Source organism: Lathyrus oleraceus, chromosome 7 (genome assembly GCF_024323335.1).
Source record: "Lathyrus oleraceus cultivar Zhongwan6 chromosome 7, CAAS_Psat_ZW6_1.0, whole genome shotgun sequence".
NCBI classification, from domain to species: domain Eukaryota; kingdom Viridiplantae; phylum Streptophyta; class Magnoliopsida; order Fabales; family Fabaceae; genus Lathyrus; species Lathyrus oleraceus.
In genome coordinates this window covers 455,067,248-455,078,844 of record NC_066585.1, presented here as the reverse complement: position 1 = coordinate 455,078,844, position 11,597 = coordinate 455,067,248, and positions in this window count along the sequence as shown.

The following is an 11,597-nucleotide window of genomic DNA, read 5'->3' as shown; positions in this document are numbered from 1 at the left end:
CTTAACAAATTTCAACTTCTGGTTCAAAGTAGACGTCACAGCCCCAACCTCATAGATCCATGGCCTCCCCAACAAAAAAAATTAGGCCTGGTGAATGTCCATTACTTGAAAAGTATTTGAAAGTCACTTGGACCTATCTTAACTGGAAGGTCCACCTCTCCAATAACATTTTTTCGGGAACCGTCAAACACTGTAACCATAACACCATTGTACCTCATTAGTGTCCCTTGATATGACAGTCTTGCTAACGTTGATTTGGGAAACACATTTAATGACGAACCAATATCAACCAATACATTGGACATAGCGTCCTCTTTGTAGTTCATTGAAACGTGGAGCAAAAAGTTGTGATTTCTACCTTCCTCTGGAAGTTCTTCATTATAAAAGCTCAGATTATTATATGAAGTAATGTTGGCAACAATGTGGTCAAACTGACCCACAGTAACATCGTGCTCTACATAGGCTTGCTCCAATACTTTCTTCAAAGCCTCTATGTGTGTCGGAGTTCATCAATAATGACAACACACAAATATTTGATGGCGTATGGAGCAACTGCTCCATAATGTTGAACTCGCTCTTCTTGATCAGACTTAGCACCTCATCATCATTATTAATCTTCAACCTGCTAGACTCTCCAGACTGACAAATTGGAGCATTAATTGGATCAACTGCAGGAACATTTGCTATCTTATCTCATGAAATATCTTCCACAACTCTAGGAGATACAGGACAAAACACACGACCACTACGGGTCACCTTCACTATATTTGTAGTGCTTACCACTAAATTCGCACCGGGAAGAGGAACCTCTTGCCCATTATTAATCATAGTGGCATTGTATTTATAAGGCACAACTTTATCAGATGAATAGGGAACGGGTCTGCTAACCGTATAACTAACGGCAATACCGATCTGTTGTCATTCTTGTTGCTGTCATACTGGATAATTACTCACTTCAGAGTCTTAAACACTGGTAAAATAACGTTTACATCATTCCCCATATGTCTGGATTGTTGGCTCTGAAATACACCTTCATCTATTAATTTCTGAATATCCCTCTTGACAATCACACGTCCTCGAGGGTTGATGTTGTAGATAACACAATCATCATGGTCATGTTCATAGTCACTGATTAAGCACAAAGTTCTATGGATCTTTACCAAAGATTGGAGAATATAACGAATATCAAAGACTCTGAAATTCTTGGGGCAACCATCTAGCATGTTCACCAAAGAATTGCCATGAGCGGGCAAAGGATTAGCTTTTACATTATGCGCTTTGTCCTTAAAGGATACCATACCATTCTTAATCAACTTCTAAACCTCATACTTCAAAGGATAGAAGTTTTCAATATCGTGGCTAGGAGCTCCGTGGTGAAAAGCACAATGCAATTCAGGCTTGAACCACCATGGCAATGGTTCAGGAGTTTGTGGAGGAATTCTGGGTTTAATTAGATACTTGACAACCAAGGAAGGGTATAATTCTGCATATGTCATAGGAATAGGGTCAAAAGATACCTTCTTCCTCTCAAAGTTCTGCTGATGATTGTTGTTGTTATACTTGGTACGTTGTTGTGGTTGTTACTGATGTTGTTGCTAAATAGGAACTGATTAATTTGTTGAATTATTGGTAAAAACCCGAATTACTGATGATACTTGATGATGATGTTGACAGGACTGAGAATTATTCTTCATAAGAGGCTTTTTCTGCCTCTCCGCGTACACTGCATTAGTTTCCCCTTCCTTCCTTTTGGAGAAACTACCACTGTATTTCTTTCTCGCTGAAGCCTCATCTTTGGATAACCGTCCCTCTCAGAATCCTTCTTCCAACTGCATCCCCATGTTCACCATTTTGGTGAAACCATTAGGAGCACTAGCAATCATGCATTCATATTAAAATAAACTCAGCGTCTTCAAAAAGATCTTGGTCATTTCCTTCTCCTCAAAGGGTGGACTAATTTGAGTAACCAACTCTCTCCATCTCTGGGCGTACTCCTTGGATGTCTCTTTCACTTTTTGGGACATTGATCTCAACTGATCCTGATCCAGAGCCATATCAACATTATACTTGTATTGTTTGACAAATGCCTTTCCGAAGTCATTAAAAGTATGGACACTAGCACTGTCCAATCACATATACCACCCAAGTGCAGCACCAGTTAAATTGTCCTAGAAGTAGTGGATGATTAACTGATCATTGTCGTCTGAGTATACATCTTGCGAGCATATATGACAAGATGACTTAGAGGACAGGTATTCGCCTTATACTTTTCAAAGTCTGGGACCTTGATATTAGGCACTAAACATAACTCAACAACACTTTTACGAAAAAAATTCTTCCTTCTTAAGGTATTCAATTCCTTTCGCAGCTCAAGAAATTGATCTTTCATCCCGTCCATCTCCTCATAAGCACCGGGGGCCTTAGAAGACTCATAATGGTAGATGGTTTCCTCGACACGAGGCAGAGTATGCACAATGGGAGAAGGCACAGACAGGACCGAGCTAGATGCCGACATAGAAGCAAAGGTTAGATCATACCCTTCAGGTACAAAGTTAGGTGGCATTCCCCACGAGAACCTAGCAGGCATGGCAGGAACATATTGGCTAGCAACCACAGTCACAAATGTTGAAGCAATCTCTGAAATAACAATCCTCTGAGGAGGAGGAGTTGCAGGAGGCGAAGATGGTTGATTCTGAGCAGCAATCACAGACTCCATCAGGGCAGTGAGTCTGGCAATCTCATCCTTAAGTTCTCTATTCTCTTGTTTAAGATGTTCCATTCTTCTCTGTTGATTAGCGCGAGTGTAGTAGTGATGAGTCAGCTTAACTAATACACAAAAGAAGAACCCATAAGACATCTGGCTGAAGAAAACCTGTTATGCAAATGATGCATGAAATGCAATGTTTTTTATTTTAATTTTCAAGTAATATATAAGGTCCTTTTTTGCAAATATTTCAATTAATAACAATAATCAGCAATAATAACAATTTTGACCATAAAATCTCTTTTTATTCATAAAATTTAGAAGGATGACACTGAGTACAATTTCAAAAACCAAAAATACAAATACAAGAGAAAAGGAAAAACATCATCCTAAGGATCCCTAGCAACTAAATCAACTGAAATGGCCAAGGGAATATACTTCCTTCAGATGCGTTTGATCTCGGAGTCAAAGGCTATCTACATCTGAGCTTTCTCGAGGACGAGTTAATCAACAATCTTCTTCCAAGCACCGGAAGGCTGAGGAATACTGGAGGAAAATAAATCCTCTAGCTGTCTTTGTATCTTCACTACATGCTCTTTAAGAACCTCAATAAGTTCATCTTTATCTCTTGACTCAATCTACAACTCCATATGTTTGCGGTTTAAATCATAGAACCTCTCTTCCTACAAGTCTCTCTCTTACTTCATCTTGGAGAGTGCATCCTCCAACTCCTCTACATCTGGGTTAGGGAGAGTTGATGGCTCAACCATAACCATAGACATAGGCCTTTCGCAGGCGTATGGCATCTTGAGCTCCAAAGCTCTCTTCTTCACCTAAAGAGTGTAAGCTTCCAAAGCTACATAGTTGCATGGACCAAGCTCGGATCTTCCTTTCATATGTATATTATGCCACGCATGTACCATTCTATTCTTCAAATGTTGGGGATCTTTACCCTCTTGATGGAATAGATCCTCTAACTGAACTTTATTAGGTTTATCTCTCAAGGGGAGCCCAAGATGAGATCGAGCCAATGGTGGGTTGTAGTTGATTCCTCCTTGTGTAGTGATAAGAGACACATTAGAAATATCACCACAAATATCAATAATCTCTACGCCATCAAAAGTAGAATCATACCAAACAATATCATCATTAGTGAGAGACATAAGTCTCTGAGACCACCGTAGGCATTATCGATTCTCCAAGAAGACTGGTGTCTGAGGCAAGTGCGAAATAAACCACTTATACAGAAGAGGAACACAACACACAACGGTTCCGCCACCCTTAGAATTCTTCAAATGCAAAGAGAAATACGTGTCACCTAACAAAGTAGGAACAAGATTCCCAATCAAAAAAATTATAATGGCGTTAACATCAACAAGACCATCAATATTAGGGAACAAAGCTAATCCATATATGAGAAAGACAAAGATGGCTTTAAAAGCATCCATCTTACCGACTTGAGCAAAAGCAGTAGCTCTACGAATGAGAAACTCAAAAGTCAACCCTTGAATCCCTCATTTCTTCACCAAATTAGCATCAATCTCAGATTTCTTCAAACGAAGAGCTTAAGCTATGACTTGAGATCTCGGAATCTCCTCCAATCCACTGAAAGGTACCTTGTTACACACGGGCATACCCAAGAGATGGGCATACTCTTCCAACACATGCATAAGTTGATAATCCGGAAAAGTGAAGCATCGATAAAGAGGGTCATAAAATTGGACCAAGGCACTCAAAAGCCCTTCAACCACATCAGTAAATAATATGAACAAAAGCTTCTTATGACATTGCTTGAAATCTAAGGGATCTAATACAAAAGATGATAACTTCCTTAACTTCTTCAAATCAGGACATCTGAAATTGTACTTTTTAGTGTTCCTTCGTCCATAATCCATGGTATGAAAATTATTTGTAAATAAGACATTAGTTCCTTTGTTGTGATGAATGTTATGATGCACATGAATGCATGAATGCAACAATCACACACAAAGGATCACACACAAGGCAAACACAAACAAAGGTCACGGGATTGATCAAGTCATCATCAAGATCAATCATCCATTTTGGTGGATTATGGTTTTTCACCTTCTCAACACCCAAGATCCATTGATTTTGACGAGAGGAACCATCCCAAAGGAGTGTACTATGGATAAAACCTGTAGAGCGTGTTTTTAAAAGATCCTAGAGTCGTGGTCCCATCTATCGAATTTTATAAGTTTAGATGACTGACTCATCAACCCATAGTATTCTCAAGAGAAACTCGTATGAGAGTAGTATCGCGTAACAAATGTTATCAAGTCTACACCTGAACAGTCTCCACAGTACATCCTAAATAGGCCAAGTTGGGTTAAATGTTCTACGGTCCTCAGCTTCTCAGTCTCCCAGGTCGGAAAAAGTAATGTCTATCCACGACTTACTTGTGTGACATCAGTAATTCCAAGGGGGTCTCCATTGAGTAGATGGGTCTCAAGCCAACTCGTTAAGGACTACTCCACATGAGTCAAACATTACTATACCATCCTTCTATCTTAATTTCACTCAAGTTCGGGTTAGAACTTATCTCACCACTCAGAGATCACCAAGCTTAATAGACAGATTATATCGCACGTACAATATATACAAACAAACATAAAATATCAACAAAATATTGCACAAAAAAGTAGGCTAAACCCACTAAGGACTACTCTCTAGCAGAGTCGCCACTTTATTTCTGTAGCGGTGCATTCTTGACCATCGAGCTATGGATAAACCCGACATCAATGAAAATTCAGAGTCACCACCGTGCTTTATATGTTTCCAAAGGAAAATCGGAAAAGTACAAACAAAACTCAAAGATAAGAAGTTTTCAAATCAAAACTAATAAAATGTCAGAGATTACAGGTAAGGGGGTTGATTACACAAAGGGAAAGTATTAGACCCCAAAGTGTCCTAGGTACTTATATGGAGCCCTTTTTGTGTGCAAGTGTTTTTGTTGAAAAGACATTTGATAAAAATGGAATGGGGGAATGAGAAAATAATTCACTTATTATATTTTGTGTCTGACAAGACCTTCAGTCTTATGCCTATGTACCAACATAAAAATGAGGGATCAAAACCCCGTAGTTCGTGGTAAAAATTTCAAAGAAGTTGATGGGTTGATTTTAACAAAAAGTTTAAAATAAAAGGGCACAAAATGGCCAAAATATTTAAATGAAGTTGTTAATTCTTTTTGTCTTTTAAAATTAAGGTCAATATAGTTAAGTTCATTTACAAGTTTGATTTAAGAAAAAGTTTGAAAATTCATTGGCATAAGGCCAAAGTTTCTTCTCATTAAAACATGTCTAAGTTTGAAATCACAAGAAAAGTGGAATTTAAAAAAGAGGGAGAGATTTTGAAATTAAATAAAGTGGAAGGATATGAAGAGACTACCCTAGAAAAAATTTAAAAGTTAAGAGTTAAAAATATCTGACCAATGGGAAGTAATCCACAAGACAAGAATGTCATATAGTACCCATTTCCTTTGGACTTTTGAGCATACAATGAGCATAAGCAATATCCAAGCAATTAATCATGAAGACCAAGGCATCAAATAAAGATAGCCATAATATCCAAGAAAGCATCCCAATAGAATGAAATCTTCAGTGTCTTCAAATGTGTCAGATGAAATATTTCCTTGGCAAACTCACAGAAACAATTTTTAGACATCAATTAGAATAACAGTATAATAATTAAGCACATAGACAAAGTAACAGATGAACCAAGAATACTCAAGGTTTACATCATATGAAAGGCACTGTCAAGGATGGTTCAGTCCCAGAATAATGGCATTGGCCAAGTCCTTTAAAGCATAGGGAATATTTCCTAATTCTAAGTCCAAGAGTTCAGATCAAGTCCAACAGTCCACCAACATATTTTTTAGAGGATGATTATTTTTCCACAATGTCATTTGTGATGCCCTCTACATGTTTGCTTCAAGGATCAAGGTCAGATTATTCTTGGAAGTCTATGGAATTCATTGAGACATTGCAGGTCATTTTCAGCCATGAAAAACTCGATTTTTTCTAAGTTATATGATCAGTTTTGCATGCCAACTTCAACATGAAATAACTTTGTGCTCAAGCAACCAAATGCAACCTTTCCTGGAATATTGTAATCTTGGCCATGATGTTAACAAATTGCAAAAAGAATGATGTCAAAAAGCTTCCTGAGTTTTAAACATGGTGACTTGTAACTGAAGAAATTGCCATTGCCCGAGTTTTAAACTTCACTAATCTCAATTCCAAGCCAATTTAGCTTGTGTTTTGGACCTAAACATGTTTAACCAAGTCTCCAGAAGTTAATTGACCTTTGAAACAAATTATTTGGCCGAGTTTTGATGAGTCTCAAGTCACACTTTTCACACACTCAGATCAAATTCAGTTTGCACGAATTCTGCATCATTTCACACGTATTTGGGTCAAATCACATTTCCTATAAATAGAGGAAGTTATTGCATTCATTTCCAAGCTTTGGAGTGCCAAGAAATCCCTACTACAACTTGAAATTTTTCCAGAAATTTCAACTATCGTGTTTTGAGTTTCAACTTGTTTCAATTTAATTTCTTGATTCCATTAGCACCTTCAGCATCCTCTGACACTTTTGCAACAATTCCCAAGCTCTGAGACTTCCTGAAGTGCTCTAACTAGATCGAGATTCATCAACTTCTGTTCACCATCTGGACAAGGTAGTTCTGAGCATCATTTAAACTCAAACAAGTTACCACAATGTAGTCCTTCATTCTCTATTGCTTTCCCCTAACTTATCTGGTGTTGGTTGATCATGTTCATCATTTAATTTTATTTTTTGTGGCTTGCTTGTTTCTGAAACTTCTCTGAAATTCCCTTTGCTCAGTTCACATAAATAAATTTGGAGCATAAGGTTGAACTTGGGATGAGAAGAGGATCACAATGGTGGAGGTCTCGTGTCTCGAATTTACCAAATAATGAAAATCCGGTGAGACCTCACCGGAGAAGATGACCAGAGCTTTCTTAGGTTGTCTGAGTTTGACCAGACACGTTGGTAGAATGAAATGTTTTGATTGGTTGAATTTAAACTGGATCTTGTGTTTGGCTTGTAGAGTGTTCCATCGTGCTCTCTAACATTTGGAGTGTTGGATCTTCCACTTCAATTAATGAGGTTTGATACAACACTCCATGTTTTTTCTGATTTTAATTATTTTTCTTTTATTATTTTTAATTTCCTTTTCTTTAAAAATTCATAGTAATTTAATTTTTCATCCAAAAAATCCCAAAATAATTTCTAAAATTCTCTTTTATTTTTCTTCATCTGATATTTATATTTTATCACATTTTATTTCACTGATTTTCTATTTTTCATGAATTTTCTCTTTTCTCCTTTGCTTAATTGGTTAAAAAAATATTTTTCTGCATTTTTTAATTATGAGAAATTATTATATACTTATTTTATTTTCAACCTTCCATAATTTTCTTGGCCATTTATTTGGTGTTTTGAAGGACTTTATGGAGTTTCCATTTTATTTCTATTTTAAAATTCATTTAAAAATACATTTGATTCATTTTTATTTCATTTAATTGCATTTTCATTTGTGTGACCCTTGTGAACTTCTGTTGGCCTTGGATCATGATGGTTTGGACTTCAAGTCTCATCAAACTCAATGGATCTTGGGTGTTGATGGGATGAAAACCCTAATCCACCAAAATAGATGATTGATTTTTATGATGACTTGATCAAACTTTTGGTCCAATTTGGGTGTGACTTCTTTTGTGTCTTTATTCTTCATCGCCTTCTTTTCCCTTTGATCAATTGGATGACTTGTGTCCATCTTGTTCATGATGCATGGATTGGTACTTCATAAACTTTCATTATTTCAAATCTACCTCTTAATTGATCATAGATCATTTAAGGTACTTTCGATTGATGCATAAGTTTATCCTAAGTGTCATGAAGTGTGAATTGAAGTAATGTACCATCCTTCTAGCCTTTGTGCTTGAACATCCCTTTTCTTTTTCTGTGTGGCATGTATTTAGGAGAATGATTTACATATAATTTCTCTAGCATGTATTAACACAAACATTATTATTGACCGACCTCAGATAGTTGTGACTTCTACATAAGTCCAATTACGATTACTTAACATAGTGCTAAATCTCTCCCAAAGAAAACAAAGGTATTTTTATAAGTGAGATTGTAAGTCTCCTATTCCTCATGGTATTGTTTTAAAATGTTGCTCCTTTTCCATTTGTAAGAGCTAGTGGCATACTTGTTGATCCTATCCAAGTTGGAGCCCTTCTCATAAATGATGTATAGGTTCATATTTTCATGCTTGTGAGTGGGTAGTTGAGTGTTCTCCAAAATGTGACCAAAACATCTTTTCATATTTGATTACTAACATCCTTTACTAACACTTTACTTGTTTTAAATTTTACTTCAAAGTCATTTACTTTATGCTCTTTTATTTTTATGTCATTTACTTTATACTTTATGTTTAGCATTTCATATCATATTGTTTATGATTATGTCATTTGTTCTTTATCCATTTGGATTTTTTATTTATTTCTTTTATATCATTATAAAGAAGACATTAATAAAAGAAAAAACCTAAAAAAAAGCTTGATTATCTTGACTCATGGGCTTGTGGTTACTATCATTGACATCATTTGGGAGCTATGAACTTATAATTAGGACATTGACCCTTTCTTTGGACTTATGATTTGATATCTTAGAATCCATTTGGTACCTTTAAATTGGGATTTCCTTTTGAAGATTTGGTTGAGTTTACTCTGGTTTCATCTAATGCATGGATTATTATTTTCTTATTTTACTTGCTTGAGGCTTAATCCAAAGGAGGGAATTCTTGTTTGACTTATGTCACAAATATTTCTATCTCTTGGTTAGATCTTTCCTCCCTAGATTTTACTTTATGCTTTAGGATAGTCTTTTATTCTCCTTCCCCCTTCTTTAATTTTCAAAATCTTCTCTCTTTTTTTTTCAAAACCTTTTTGCTTTTAACTTGAACCATTTCCTAAATAAACCTTGACTTTTGTCAAGTGACTTTCAAAACCCTTTTTCTTAAATAAATGTTAATCCATCTTAAGCATATTTAGACCAATTTCAAAAAGACTAAAAAATGCATAACTCATTCAGATCATTTTGTGCCCTTGTGCACTTTTCCTTTTAAAACATTTCGCAAGGTATTAGACATGAGTCATTTCATAAGTTGAGATATAATTCTCCTACCCCCATAGTATTGATGACAATTATTTTCCATTTGTGAGAGCTAGTGGCATACTTGTTGATATTTATCCAAGTTGGAACCCTTCTCATGATGATGCAAAGTACTTATACTTGTGGGTGACCAGTTGAGTATTCTCCTTAAAATGACAAAATGTCTTTTCCCATAAAAATGAATCAAAACAAACTCCCTTTGTTATTTTTACCACAAACTACGAGGGTTTGATCCTCCATTGCACTTTGTTGGTACGTAGGCACGAGGCTTCAAGAGTCTTGACAAACACAAAAAAATAAGAAAATATACTTCTTTTCCCATCTCTCCAATCTTTTACAAACAACACCCTTTTCAAACCAAAATGTACATATTTTCAAAGAGGTTCACATGGAGTACCATGGATGTTTAGGGTGATAATACTTTCCCTTTGCATAATTAACCCCCGGACCCTTATCTCTTTTATTAGTTTTATTTTAAAACTTCTTCGGGTTTTGTTCGTACTTTTTCCCTTTTCCTTTGGAAACAATAAAAGCACGGTGGCGACTCTTGCTTTACAAGTTAAGTTAATTCATAGCTTAATCTAAAAAAAATTAACGTTATACCAAGCACATTTCAGTCACGTCAAGACCCAACACGTCAGTACTCTCCATTGCTTTGAGCTTATCCTCAATAGCCCTTATTTTCTTTTCCACTTCATTGGTCGCGGGGACCAAAAGCATCGTAATGGGAGGCAGCCCAAGGGCTGAAGGAAGCATCATGTTGATCATCTATCATGACAACAGGGGGATGGAGATTGACTGGAGGGACACTGGAAGGTGAACCTATTTGGACATGAGGATTGCTATGGGGAAGAACCATTGAATTCTCTACAGTTGGAGGAATAAGAGAAGGATTGGCAGTTGGGATGGGATTAGCAGCGTGAGCATGCTGGTTCATTTCTTCCAGCATCTTCATCATGATCTCTTGGCCCCTTGCGACCGCTTGTATATTCTCCATCAATTCCCGATTTGGGGCTGTACTTGTGATACCTCATCTCGGAGTGTCACTTGGTTCTGCTCGAGCCAGTCCATGACGATTTGTTGGTGTATTTGCGTATTGTACCAAAAAGTCAGCTTGGAAGTGGCGTTTCTGATCACAAGTAAAGGGATGGACGGATGAGTTTTTGTTTTTATGTTTTTGAAAAGATGCAATTGATGCATGAATGTTTATTTTATTTTTTGGTTAATGCAAAGCTCTTTAGTTTATTCATGTGGTTTTAAATGCAAGAAATACTTGATTATTTACGTTTGCAATCAAAGATAAAGGAAAACACACTAAGTGATGAGCCTTAACATTATACTCACTCCTGTTGATGAGCCTCAACATCTCATCACAGTCCTCTTTCGTCATGCCATTCTGGCCAGCAGGGACAGGAGCTCTAGCAACAGTGACAGGTCTATCAACAGCAAGTGCCGGATTCGGAGAAGAAGAAGAATTCCCCAAAGGAAGGGTAGCACTATCAACAACATCATCCATTCTGGTGTCAGCCTGGGGTTTCGGCGGTGCCGAGAAAACACGACCACTGCGGGTCAAACCATTGACATCAGCAATATTCACAACAGAAGTGGAGGGTAAAGGCACATCCTTCCCATCTTCTAATGCAACCGCATTATAACGATAGGGAACAAC